At 48.0% G+C, this 13,782-nt stretch overlaps 1 protein-coding gene across 5 annotated transcripts in view; it reads right to left on the bottom strand.

Moving 5' to 3' along the window:
- Stimate (STIM activating enhancer) overlaps window positions 1-13,782 on the bottom strand; it is a 57,410-nt gene that overhangs the window by 20,883 nt on the left and 22,745 nt on the right. The window contains exon 1 of one of the 5 annotated variants that reach the window (XM_087588583.1): window positions 9,556-12,135. The gene's annotated coding sequence lies outside the window, so the exon portion shown is untranslated. 5 annotated transcript variants of the gene reach the window in all.

Genomic DNA, 13,782 nt, shown 5'->3' with positions numbered 1-13,782 from the left:
AAACAAACAAACAAACAAACACCAAACGACAACAAAAAGTAGCAGCTCTTCATTGGTTCCTCAGAAAACTGGGATTTGATCTACCTCAAGACCCAAACCCACTCTTGGGCATGCACTCAAAAGATGCTCCATCCTACCACAAAGATCAATCATATTCATTGCAACTCTACTCATCATAGCCAGTAACTGGCCACAACCTAGATGTCCCTCGACGAAAGACGAATAAAGAAAATATGATGGGGTATTACTTGCTGTTAAAACCAATGACATCATGAAATTTGCAGGCAAATGGATGGAACTAGAAACAAAATATCATCCTGAGGGAGGTAACCCAGGCCCAGATAAACAACCCCAGTCTCTATTTACTTATGTGCGGGCATCAGCCGTTAAATAAATGATAATGGATAATCCACAGACCCGAGAGGCTAGGCAGGGAGGAGGGCTGTAGTGGGGAAGCCATGGTCTCCTCAGGAAGGAGTGGGGATGAGAGCTGGAGGGGTCAGGTGGTGGGAACTGGGGGTGGAGGGAGAGAGTGTGGGGAGACAGCTGGAATTGGAGGGGCGTGGGTGAGGCGGAACCTAGTTCAGTGGAAACTTCCTGGAATCTGTGAGGCTCCCAGTGGAGGCCCCTAGTAATGGAAGACTTGGAGTCTGACCTGGTCATCTTTTGTAGCCAGGCAAGGCTCAGCAGTGGGTCTGCGAGAAAGGCACTCAGTTGAGACTTTAGCTGAGGGGTCCCACAGAGATCCCTAATCAACCCAGGCTGACCCTAGGACAGCCAGGCTGATGTTAGGGTGAGGGTCGCTCTCTGAAACCAACGGTAGAGCCCCGTTTCTGGGGACAGCATCCACACAGCTCAGTGAATGGAGAGAGGTCAAGCTGGTGCCTGCAGTCTTCACCCCTATGGTCTACTCTCTTTGGTATGGGAAGGTACTCTTCAGGATATGGACAAAGAAATGTGCACACCAACCCAGACACAAAACCTTTGACCTACAATCTACACTGCCTACAAGATGCACTGGCACAATGGTAGCACGGAATTTGTGGGCATGGCCAACCCATGTCTAGTTTAACTTGAGGCCCAGACCAGGAGAGTCAGCTCATGCCCTACACTGCCTAGATGGCTAGGGGCAAGGGACTGGAAAGCCCAGACACCTAGGGTAGAAACAAACAAACAAAAAAACCCAAAACAAAACAAAAAAACAAAAACCAATGAAACGATTTCTAATGTTCTGCTATACTCAGAACGGTGTTTTGTCCAGTCGTCATCAGAGAGGCTTCCCTTGGCAGCAAATGGGATTGAGTGTAGAGCTCACAGCCAGACATACGGACAGCCTAGACTGGAGGTCTCCACTGGGTCCCTTGGATATCAAGGAACTCTTCGGAAGAGGGGGTAGAAAGACTGTAGGAGTCAGAGGGGACAGAGGACACCAGGAGAACGTGGTTCACACAGACTGAAGCAGCAAGCACAGGTCTGCATGGGTCTGCACCAGGTCCTCCGCATGCATGCTATGGCTGTGAGCTTGGTGGTTCTGTGGAACTCTGAACAGTGGGAGCAGATGTGTCTCAGGCCCTCTAGCCTGCACTTGAGACTCTTTTCCTCCTAATGGACGGCTGTGTCCAGCCTTGAGACAAGGCCTTGTCTTACTGTATCTTGTTTTGTCCTGTCTGGCTGTTGTCTCTTGAGGGCCTGTTCTTTCCTGAGGAGGAAAGGCGTCCTGACTAGCCCTTTCATCTTGGATCTGACCTCAGAACTGAAAGAAAATAAATGTCTACCATTTAAGACACCCAGTCTGTGTACTGTGTTAAGGAAGCCGGGGGGCTTAATCGTGTAGAAAGATAGTAACTGCAGGGCAAGGTGAGGCTTTTCTATAGGCCAAATGTCCCGTTTAAAAAGGTGGAGAGAGAGCATACGTCCAGAAGTCCAACGTGGTGAGTCTGCCAAAGAATTACACTGCGTTCTCTGAAGTCCAAGGTGAGTATTCTCCAAGTTCAAATGTATTTATCTATGGTGTATTAATTTACTGATATAACTTGAAAGTGTTTCCATGTATGAAAACATATAGGGAGGTCACTGTACCACTGTCACAACAAAACCCTGGAAATAAATGGTCACTAAATATTAACGGGGATAAGTATATATAATAGGGCACGTATAGATTTTAATCCTAAACACTGCTAAAAAAGTAGATCTAGACAAGATTAATAACTTAATATGGAAATACTTCCAAGTTCTATCGGTAAATTAATACACACATAAATATATACATTTGAACTTTTATGTAAGATGAGCCATTCAGGAGGAGGTGAATCAGGTGAAGTCCTTGCCTTCCTTACATGGGAGGGCGGCTAAGCTCCAGAGTGCATCCGTGCTGTGTGAAGGTGAACTCTGGGAAGAGTCTGGGAACAGGCGCGATCTGTTTGTGGGGGTTCCAGGTAATCTAACGGAGGAAGGTGCAGGGGGGTCAGACAGTCTCTACGCTGAAGTGGGTCAAGGGCTTCTCTTTCTGCCTGAGGGGACGGGTGGATGCTAAGCTGGAGTTCACTCAGCGGCTTCATTCTGCTGCTGTGCTGACAGCGGCCTAAAGAGGGTGATACAGGAGCAGGGAGACCCGGTAGACATCCTGGGCCAAAGAATAGCTCATCACTTGCTGCCACAGAAGGCTGAGGAGAAGAAAGATGTTTTAGAAAAACCTTCAGCTGACAGAATTAGCTGTGGACATGAGAGAGAGAATGGTGTAGAGGCCCCTGCTGTGGGAATTCAAACTTGCCCCATGGTATCTCGCATCTCAACTGAATGTTCTAATCCAGGGACAAGGAAACCTGAGAAGACAGAAGTCTCTGCAGGTGAAAAGCCAAGAGCTAACGTTAAAAGCAAGGTTCACAGAACTCCAGGACGAGTGACCTCTCCATTAATGGCGCTCCTAAAGAACAGAGAAAATGGACAGAGCAAGGCCCCGCATCACCTTCTGAGGCAAGGCTCAGGGCAGAACAAGCAGGGTGAGGAAGCTCTCCAGAACTGCAACCAGCTTGAGGGATCCCTTCCGGGGCCAAGAGAGGAGGAGAGCCAGCAAGCTAGAGACTCCTGGCATTCAAGGCCAGCAGCACTAAGTGAAGCCCTTTCTCTCACACCGGTCCCTTCCTGTTGCTTAAAGGGCGCCAAACTGCCTTAAGGCCTAAGCAGGTCCTCAGCAGGTACAAGACAGACAGACAGGCACAGGGTCCCAAGCCTCTGAAGGAATGAACAGTCAAGAGTATGAGCCTAGAGACAGAGGTGAGTTTGAACCCAGTCTCTGCCTCTAACTTGCAAGTCAGTATGCACGCACACACGCACACATGCATGCACACACACACACATGCACACACACATACACACACACATGCACACTCTATACCCGGGAAGAAAGAGGGAGAGGAGTACTTTTAAGAACCTGCAGCTTAGGGACTCGCAGCTCACTCTCCCATCCCTGCCTCTCACCCTGTATTCCCTCCCTTCTCTAACTCATCTCCCTGAGTCATAGGCTGAGCTGTCTCCTACCCTGGCCTTAGACGCATTCCACTTGGCTATGACCTGACCTCTCCAGTCCAGCCCCTCCTTTCTTCCTTCCCTGCAGGTCTAAGAGCTTAAAGCACCCCCAACTGTGCTCCGTCCTCTTCCTATCCTTCAGTGGCCTGGATGCCTCTGGGGCTCATCCCTTTTCAACCCTTTGGGGGTTGCTCTTCTCTCAGGCCTGGCAGTTTGCACAGCAGCCACGACTGCTCTTCTGCACACGCCCCTTTCCTCACGCCTACCAAGGCCTTCAGGATTTGTATTCCCGGGCTGATGGGCTTCGCTGCTCCTCCCCCAGGCGGTGCTCGAACTTGCAGTGAGTAACGTATAGGGCCTGGCGTGCCTCAAACAGTTCCCATCTCCTCCAACCTTTGAATTAAAACACACCTTTTAGAAAATGTACACGTACAGGAAATATTCATGTTTGGGTTTTGTTTGTTTGCTGTTGAGGTAAGATCTTGCTGGAGAGCCTGGGCTGGCCTTGCCTCTCCTCCCATCGCCGCCTCTCCCGTGCTGAGATCACCGGTATGCTCACCCTGGCCAGTCCCATTTTTTTTTTTGGTAGCGTTTTTTTCTAAAGTGCCTTTTCAATCTCTTTCAACTTTATGTTTCAGGCAGATCTGTTGTAAGCAGCATATAGGTGAATTTCTCCTGAAATGTCGTTGGTGATTGTAAGCGGCTGCAAGGTAATAATCTCTGAACAGTTGGAGTTGACACCTCCTGTAATAAAGGACAGTGACTCTCGACAGCTTGCATCACGCGCACAGCATCTGAACGACAGCATTTCAGGTACTAGCAGACAGTGTTATAGAAGCTACCTTCCAAGAAGGGCCTTTTAAATAAGCCTTGAGAACCACACCACGGAAACAAACATTGCATGCCTGTCCAGCACAGGAGTCACCCTCAGCAAAGAGAAGGGTGAGTGGCTGGGCCTGCTGTCGGGGCAGAAAGTCTAGGCCACATCTGGTCACCACAATCAACAAGCACCTATGGGGGACTTGAAGGCCCAAGCTGAAGTCAACTGATATGGTGATCTGAGTAAGGCCATTTCTCTTGGCCCTTTCCTGGGCAGAGATGGCAAGAATACAGGATCCCGTGCCACCTGCGACCCCACGTTTCCAAGAGTTAAATGAATAAATACCTTGCTCAGAGCCACAGTGCGGTTCATGTAACAGACAGAACGCTGTCTGCTCCTCTATCCACCCGTCCATCTTTCCATCCACTCACCTGTCCATTATCTGCCCTCCATCTCTTCCCAGTCACTGGTCTCTCCAAAGTATAAACAGTTATGCTTTCTCCTTTGCACTTAAAATACCCAGGGCACACGGACTCATCAAATTTCACACTTAAGATGTGTTACTTTAGTAAGTAATCTCTTTACATTATAAACGAGCACAGAACTGTCCCATGCCTTTCTTTCCCTAGTGTTTAGGGTAAAGGGCAAGCTCATTCTGTAGCCAAGGTCCTACATGGCAGGGATCTTGGTCATTCCTCTGACCCGATTCCCACATATCCCAGCCACAGAGGCTGCTCTACACCAAACGCCCACATTCTGTCTGTCTTCCTACAGCAACACTCTGCTCCAGATCAACAAGTGGCTGGCTTCCTCTTATTTCCCTAGTTCCCAGGTCACCTCCCTGGAAGCCTCTCCGGACACCCACATCTGAAGGTGTGTACCATGCCCATTCATCAACCTCCTGTTAGCCTATCCACTGGACTCCAATAATACCATGGCTTTTCTTTCTTATTTCTTTTGTACTAGAGACTGAATCCAGGGTCACACATGCTAGGCAAGCACCCTGCCATCGAACTGCATCCCCAGCCCAGTTCTATCTATTTTTATTTTGTATTTCTGCACTCTGATTTTGAGACGAAGTCTGATAACAGTTTTAAGCTGGCCTAGAACTTACTTTGCAGCCCAGGCAGACTCTGAAATCATGATCTTCCTGTCTTAGCTCCACGAGTAGTTAGGACTACTGGCTTGAGGTGGAAGGCTTGGCTTCTCCTGTGTTTTCTGGACTGCCTTACTTTCAATAGGATGTCTGCCCGGTAGTGTCAGAAGGATCTGCTTAGGTCAAACCTATTCACCACTAGCACTTAGGCAGAGCTTGGCTCACATCAGGTAGCTGAATAACATTTATTCGAACAAAGGAATTTATTTAGATTCTCACTCAAGCTCCATTTCTTGGGGATTGTGTGGGCATTTATTTTGATTTTAGTTAAGTTCCATGAATTTTCATGATAGGTTCTTTCAATTTAGCTGCAGAGATTAAAACTGCTTTGGAAGCTCACAGCAAGAATGCCAGAGGACAATTACTCCCCGAGGGAAGGCAGAAGGAACTGATCCACAGTCTTGATTATGGTGTCTGGACTAAGTTTTTAACCACAAGTGTTCATGAGTAGTTTGGGGGTAAGGATTTAACTTTTTTTTTTTAAATCAGATAGGATTAAAATTCTAAGGTAGCCAGATGTAGATCTCGTATAACATGTCCAGTTGAGGGCTGAGAGATGAATGGCGCCCTCTCAGAAAAGCTAAACAAGTAAAAACGCTTATAGTACTTGAAGCCACAGCTTCCGCTGGGAAGGGGGCAACAGTGCCTCTGTCTCGTGCTAATGATCCTAGCAGGAGTGACTGTTATCTGCACAGCACGTCCCAAGGGATCTGTCTGACAGGAATAACAGCTGATAGACACACAAGGTAAGAAGCCTGATGATGCTGACAACACAGACTGATAGCTGTGGCGAGAATTAAGAAGCAGGCATTGCCTTCGAGGAAATACAGAACAAAGTAACCCTGGTACCCAGAAGAACTCAGGCCAATGGAGGCACTCCCCTGGTGCCTCAGCGACCCGAACATTTTCGGACCGGGAATGCTGCAGGTACATGGGTCTCTGGGACCTGGGAGGGGAGGTAAAGGGATAAGGCGTACGTTCAGGATGCGGTGTTGTGTAACTGCCCTTAATGCCGTTGGAACTCTGAGTAGGAACTCCAAGTAGGAACAAGCTGTGCGGGAAAGAGGCCCGGCTAACCAGTGCACTTAGGCCGAGGGGACATTCTAGGAACGGGGCACACATGAAGACACGTTCATATTCTCCTGTTTGTGTTACCTCTGCATCATTATCCTAGTGTCCTAGACCAAAAAAACGCAGAAACTTTTTGATCTTATAATAAAGGTGTGTGCGCGCGCGCACGTGTGTGTGTGTGTGTGTGTGTTCTATCAATTTACAGACCCCATGAGAAGTGAGGGGTTACTCCGGAAACACTGGTTACTGTGTAAGGCACGGCACAGGGGATGTGATTGTGTGTCGAACTGACAAGGAGTGGACTTGCACTTTGGTTGTGAGCCTTCAAGGCTGCGCCATCTCTCCAGATCAACAAGGGATGGATTTGTGATGACTACACTTGGTTGTTACCATGACTGCATCTGGAATTAACTTTAACCCGATGGCCAGGCGTATACCGGTGAGGGAGATTTTTCTTAATTAAATCATTTCCAGCTTCACGGCTGGAAGATCCACCTTTAATCCAGACCTTTAATCTGGGCCACACCTGCTGGCGGCCTATACAAAGGACATGGACAAGGAAGCTTCGCTCTGCCTGCCTGCTCTCTTGCCTCACTGTCAAGTCCGTCCCCTTGCTGGCAACTGGAGCCTACTTCTTGGATTCTTGGACTTTCTGGTTGGTGGACAGCCATTGTTAAGAGTAGTTGAACCGGGGCTGGGGATTTAGCTCAGTGGTAGAGCGCTTACCTAGGAAGCGCAAGGCCCTGGGCTCGGTCCCCAGCTCCGAAAAAAAGAACCAAAAAAAAAAAAAAAAAAAAAAAAAAGAGTAGTTGAACCACAGTCTGTAAGTCATTCTAATAAATCTCCTTCACACAGGCGTGCACACACACACACGCACAGGCACACACACACACTTATTCATTTACAGGTTCCGTTCCTCTTGAGAACCCTTACTAATACAGATTTTGGTACTGGGAGTGGTTCTACGGCAACAGAAGTGTAAGGACGATGTTTCTAAGGATCTGGAATAGGTGTTTGTTTGCCAACTACAATTACTGAAGCCTCTCCTGGGGGCTCAGAGAGTACGGGAAAACCCACGGTGTGAACTATTTTACAGACTTGAGACAAATCCATTTGACTGACCTGGTTCACCAATTATGACAGGCAGTGGATCTGGTAACTCTCTACGTAAGTTTTGACAACTTGTGGGAAAAAAAAAATCTAAAGAAAATGATGCTGCTGGTTGGTTGCTCCTAGCATCTCCAGATAAACTGACAAAGGAAAAGAATGAGCTACAGGATTAAAAATTAGCCCACTTCTAGCATCTCAGAATACAGTGAAGGACCACAACTCAGAGATAAATCTGATGGACTCCATTTGTACATCAACAGTCTAAAGGTTTCTAAGAGAATCATCAGTGGTCACAAAGCTCGAGCTGAAATCAAACCAAACCCCTCATTATAGGATTGACTGAATCACAGCGAAAACTGAAGTCCCGGCTTTGGAGAGAAGTGTCATCAGTTAAAGTGAGGGCACTAACTGGTAAAGAGTGGGATCCTGCAACTTGGGATGGAGATGTGGACCCTACTGGCGCTGAGAACTTTGAACCCTCCGATTCTCAAGGGTTCATCTCACCTGAAGAAGCAGTCTCTCCCCTCGCAGCAGAAGATGCACCCCCAGCCCCAAAGCCTGGAATATTAATTTGACAGAGGAAATTAATTCTTTATTCTCTGCTAAATCAGCAGTGACCTTCTCTGAAGGAGATGCCAGGCAAGATAATACCAATGTCTCCTAGGGCCCAACAATAGTGGCCTCTAGAGCTGTAACCAGACGTAGGGCTATACAGGCTCCCAGAGGGAGACAGAACGTGTAGTCCACAGGAGGTGTGCTGCACTGCTGAGAGCTTACCGAGCGAGTTGGCCAGGTCCTTCAAGCAGAAGTCTGAGATTATGGCGGGAAGAACATAAACTGGATCAGGCTGGGTATGGATACGGGCCTACCAACTGTAGCGTCTAGGTGTAATAGGGACGCTTGCACAGTTAAAAGGAAATGGTGTCAAAAGTTTGTCTGAATGGTTGGCTAAAGTATTTGTCAAAAGATGGCCTACTGAAATGGAGTTGGAGGTGCCTGATGTCCATTGGCTTAGTGTTGATAGAGGGATTTTAAAGCTCAAGGAGACTGCAATTCTAGAGTAGACATGTTGTGTAAAACCTAATTCTCCACACTGGAAAGGCTGGAAGACACGCTCTTCACGAATCTTGTAAGATACGGAATAATGAGAGGCACCAGCACGTCTGTGGAGCTCTGCTGTGCCCCTCTTCCTCCTGCCACCCCTTAGGGTTGGAGATGCTGTTGCTCAGACAGGTGAGTTAAATGCAGTGGTTTGGATGGGCTCTGAAGTAGCCGGGGTCAAGAAGCCTACTGCACCTTTGTTTGATTTGCATAAGTGGAAAAATCATCAAGCAGACGAAAAAGGGACACGGGGGACCATGGCAAAGGTAATCTTGCCCCACTAACGATTTCACACTGGAGCCAGTCTGAACGGAGATGGCCAGGTTTCCCTGAGGAAGGGCCTTGATAGAGTGCCTGAGGGTTTTTTTGTTTTGTTTTGTTTTGTTTTGTTTGTTTTGTTGGTCCTTCCTCAGAGAGACCTTAAGCCTTTTGCAAGGGTAATTACACAGGAGAAAAGGAAACTTCCTGGTTTCTGCAGCATATCACAGTGGTGCACTATGGATTGACAACACTGTGCTGATTTATTTGATCAAGGGAGCAGCGACTCCTTTGGACTCTGGTGACACAGTGCATCGGAAGATGGGAAGTGAATCCAACCGAAATTCAAGGACCTTCTACATGGTGAAATTCTCTGGAGTCCACTGATGTGGGGCACGCAGAGACACTCCTTCTAAGGTGAAGGGAAAGTTATTGCACCTGGCCCCTCCCACCACCAAGAAAGAAGCACGTGTAGTGGGCCTATCTGGAATTCTGGAGACAGCACATTCCTCACCTGGGTGTGTTACGAAGGCCCATTTAGCCAAGCGACTGGGAGAGCTGCTAGCTTTGTGTAGGGCCGGGAACAGAAGGCTCTTTAGCAGGTCCAGGCTACTGGGCAGGCTTCTCTACCACTTGGACCGCACGATCCAGCGGACCCAAAGGTACTCGAGTGTGAGTCCGCCTTTCTACCTCGGAGCTGGAGTGTCAGAACGCTGCCCTGCCGATGTGCCATTCCGATGTGTTGTTCTGGGAAGGCGAAAGGCTCCTTGCCACTGACAGATCGCTCGAGCAAGGCAAAAACAGTTTAGGGTAGGGGCCCCAGCCCATGCTTCTCCCAGTGAGAAATGGCTGGGCTGGAATGGAGGCTGGGATTCTCAAACTCTTGTGCACCCAGATGCCACCGGGAACCCTGAGGAGTTGAGAACAGGCCTTAGGGCCTGAGGTGAGCCCAGGAAGAATCTGGCTTAGCTCTGAGTGAGAGCCAAGGTATAGCGGGGCTTCTGTGGGACACTCAGCAGCCGCTCTGTGTGATGAAGCCCACCCTGCCCCCGACAAAGGTGGTCCTTGATAAAAGAGACGGTCCTTACTTGTCCAAACTGCTTTATTCATGATGGATGAGGATGCATACGTCTTACTTGGGGTGGATCAGGGATTAAATACTTTTTGCAGGAGGGGATGTCTAGGAAGGGAAGCTCACTGGCTAAACACTCAGGGCCTATCCAGATGCCTTACGAACATGGAGTCCTGGTCCTGTGCGCCAAGACAGGGACCTGGTGGAGAGCTAGTTTGTATTCCTGGCATCCTCGATTATGAGATTCACTGGGGTTCTGAACGTACTGCTACCTTACCGGCTCCTCTGTCTGGTGGCACTGCCCCACAAACCCACACTTGGTAATGGCAGACAGGCATGCTGCCTGGGGACGCTGGCTGGCCACTGTGGGTGAATCACAGAAGAGCCCTTCAGGATTTTAGAGGAAGGTTCTACTATCATGAGTGGATGGCTACTCTCCCTATGAGAGGACGCTCTTGGTCTGCTCCTGGGCCTCAGTGGAAACTGAACATGTGACGATGGACCACCAAGGGACCGTGCAACCCGAGCTGCCCGTCATGCACCTGACCCAGAGCCCTAAAGTGGGACGTGCACAGCAGCGGTCTGTTATCGGATGGAAGTGGGACATATGTGACCTGGCCTACGCAGGTCCTGAAGGCACAGGTGAGAAACATGAAGAAGTCGTCCCAATGCCTATGGTTTTCTACTCCCGTTACGATGCCACCCGCTGCCCAGCCTGCACCTACAGCCTGACAGGGTGTGCCCTATGCTGGGCTGACTGAGACAGGAAAGACCGGGGCCTGGTTGACTGGTGCTTTGCACACTAGGCGGGCTCCACCCAGGAGTGGACGGCAGCAGTGTTACATCTCCTCACTAGGACAACCCTGAACGCCAATGGTGAAGAGAAATTTTCACAGCAGGCAGACCTCTGGGTGGAACACGTGGTCATACATTTTGTTTGGAAGGAGAAATGGCCAGATGTGATATTGTGAATTGGCTGGGTGATCAGGGGCCTGGAAACGGCATGACTGGAACATTGAGGAGAAAGACACTGGGGAAGCAGTGGACAGAGCCCTCTAACTGTCCCATGTAAACGTTCATCAAAAGGTGACTTCAGCAATCAAGTAGACAGGATAACTGTTCTGTGGACACTCTGTCTTTCTCCAGCCATCCCTGTCACTGCCCAGTGGCCCAGGGACAAAGTGACCACTGTGGCAAAGATGGGGGTTACGCATTAGCTCAGCAGCATGGATGCTTCTCATCAAGGCTGAGCTGGCTACAGCCGCCTCTGAGTGCTAGATCTGCTGACAGCAGAGACCAGCACTGAGTCTCAGAGATGGCACCATTCCCCGGGTTAGCCAGCCAGTGATCTGACAGTAAGTTGATGACTGTGGACCACTTCTTCTAGGGAAAAGACAACGCCTCATCCTTTCAGGCATGGATACTTATTCTGGCTATAGATTTGACTTTCTTGCACTTAGTGCTTCTGCCACAACTATCATACAGGGACTTGCAGAATGCCTTCTCCACAGTCATGGTTCTTCATACATTATTGCTCCTGACTGAGGAACTCACTTCACAGCCAGAGAAGTACGACAGTGGGCCCACGATCGTGGAATCCACTGGTCTTACCATGTTCCCCACCATTCTGAAGCAGCTGGCCTGATAGAGATGAGCTTTTGAAGACGCAATCACATCACCAATTAGATGGCATCCGCCTAGAGCGCTGGGCAGAGTTCTCCAGAAGGTGGCATACACATTGACTCAGCAGCCAACATACGGTACGTTTTGTTTTTATTTGCTTTCCCATAGCCAAAATCCACAGGAATCAAGGGTGGAAAAGGGAATTGTCCCACTCACTATTACCTCTAGTGAACCACTAGGAAATTTTTTGCTTCCTGTTCCCATGACCTTAAGTTCTGCTAGTCTAGAAGTTTTGGTTCCAGAGAAGGGCCTGCTCTTGCCAGGAGCCATACAAAATTCCACTGAACTGGGATCTCAGACACCCCCCTGGCCGCTTTGGATTTCTGGTGTCCCTAAGACAACAGGCTAAGAGAGGAGTGACAGTGTTAATGGATTGCTTCTCCACAATGGAGGTAAGAAGGATTATGTCTGGAGTACAGGAGATCCCTTAGGGTGTCTCTTGGTGCTACCATATCTGTGATTAAAGGCAATGGGAAACTACAACAGCCTAATCCAGGAGGATATTACAAAGGGCAGCATCGAGAACGAATGTATGGGCCACTCCTCCAGCAAAGAGCCCAAGACCTGCTGAGGTTTTTTTCAGAGGGTACAGGAATCACAGAATGGTTAGTAGAGGAAGGCGGTTATAAATACCAGCTAAAGTCATTATGACCAGCTTCAGAAACAAGGGTTATAATTGACAAGAGTGCTTCTGTCATATTTTGTTAAGAATGTGTCTGTGCAGATACTTGTGTTTTCTTTCGATTGTCTGTCAAATACTGTAACATTAACTAATGTATAACCAGCAGTTACAGATTTAAGTTGAGACACTAAAAGAATGCCCCTCAAGGGACACATTCTAAATTTATAATGTGTTTGTGGTTGTATGAGGGATAATTATATCATGTTAGGCATAATTATGAACTTGTTAAAAATATAATATGTTTGCAACTGTACATGGACGGTTCTATTACATTAGGTGTAAAAATTACCTAGTTATTGTTTTCATTTGGAAAGTAATCATGCCATAGGAGATATGATTGTGTGTCAAGTTGAAGAGGCGTGGACTTGTGATGGCTATTCTTGGTTATCAACTTGACTGCATCTGGAATTAACTAAAACCCAAATGGCTGGGCACACTTGTGAGATTTTTTTCATAATTATATCATTTTAAGTAGGAAGACACACTTCTAATCCGGATCCTTTGAAGTAGGAAGATCCACCTTTGATGTGGGCCACACTCGCAGCCTCTATCAAGAATATGGAAGCAGGAGGCTTGCTCTCTTTGCCTGTTTGCCCTCACTCTTGATGGCACATCCATTCCTTCACTGGCATTAGCACCAGCTTCTTTGGGATCCCAGTGTATACTGAAGACCAGCGGAGACGCCCAGCTTTGTGGCTGGAACAACTGCTTGGACCTGTCGTTGGTAGACAGCCATTGTTGGGACTAGCTGGACCATAAGTTCTGGTTCTCTAGAGAATCCTGACTAACACAATTTATTATAATGCAATGAAGTACAATTATTAAAAAGTTGGAGACCATAAACTTGAAACGAGTGTATTCAGTGGTACATAAAATATAACTCAATCAAATTATACTGTAAAACTGTTTAAAAAGTAAGACAAGGCTAGGAGTGCAGCTTAGTAATAGGGTACTTGCCTATCGTCAGTACAGCTAAAGCCAAAAAATAAGTAGGTCCATCTGCAGTGAAACAGAAGCATGTCCTAAGGAACGGAAAAAAGCAAGTTCCAAAATGAGAAATATGTATGGCGCACCTGTTTTTACTTTAAGACAGACAGAAAGAAAAGGAAAGAGAGAGAGAGAGAGAGAGAGAAAGAGAGAGAGAGAGAGAGAGAGAGAGAGAGAGAGAGAGAGGACATGAACGAACGGTCAAGTAAATGCTTGTAATCCTATCTCAGTACTAGGTTTAGGCTGGAGGATCGGCCACAAGTCTGAGCCAGTGTGAGCTCCAGGCCATGACAGGCTACAGAGTAGGTAGGAGTCTT

This window comes from Rattus norvegicus, chromosome 16 (genome assembly GCF_021556685.1).
Source record: "Rattus norvegicus strain SHRSP/BbbUtx chromosome 16, alternate assembly SHRSP_T2T, whole genome shotgun sequence".
In the NCBI taxonomy this organism is placed as follows: Eukaryota; Metazoa; Chordata; class Mammalia; order Rodentia; family Muridae; genus Rattus; species Rattus norvegicus.
This window is presented reverse-complemented; position numbering and strand designations above follow the sequence as displayed.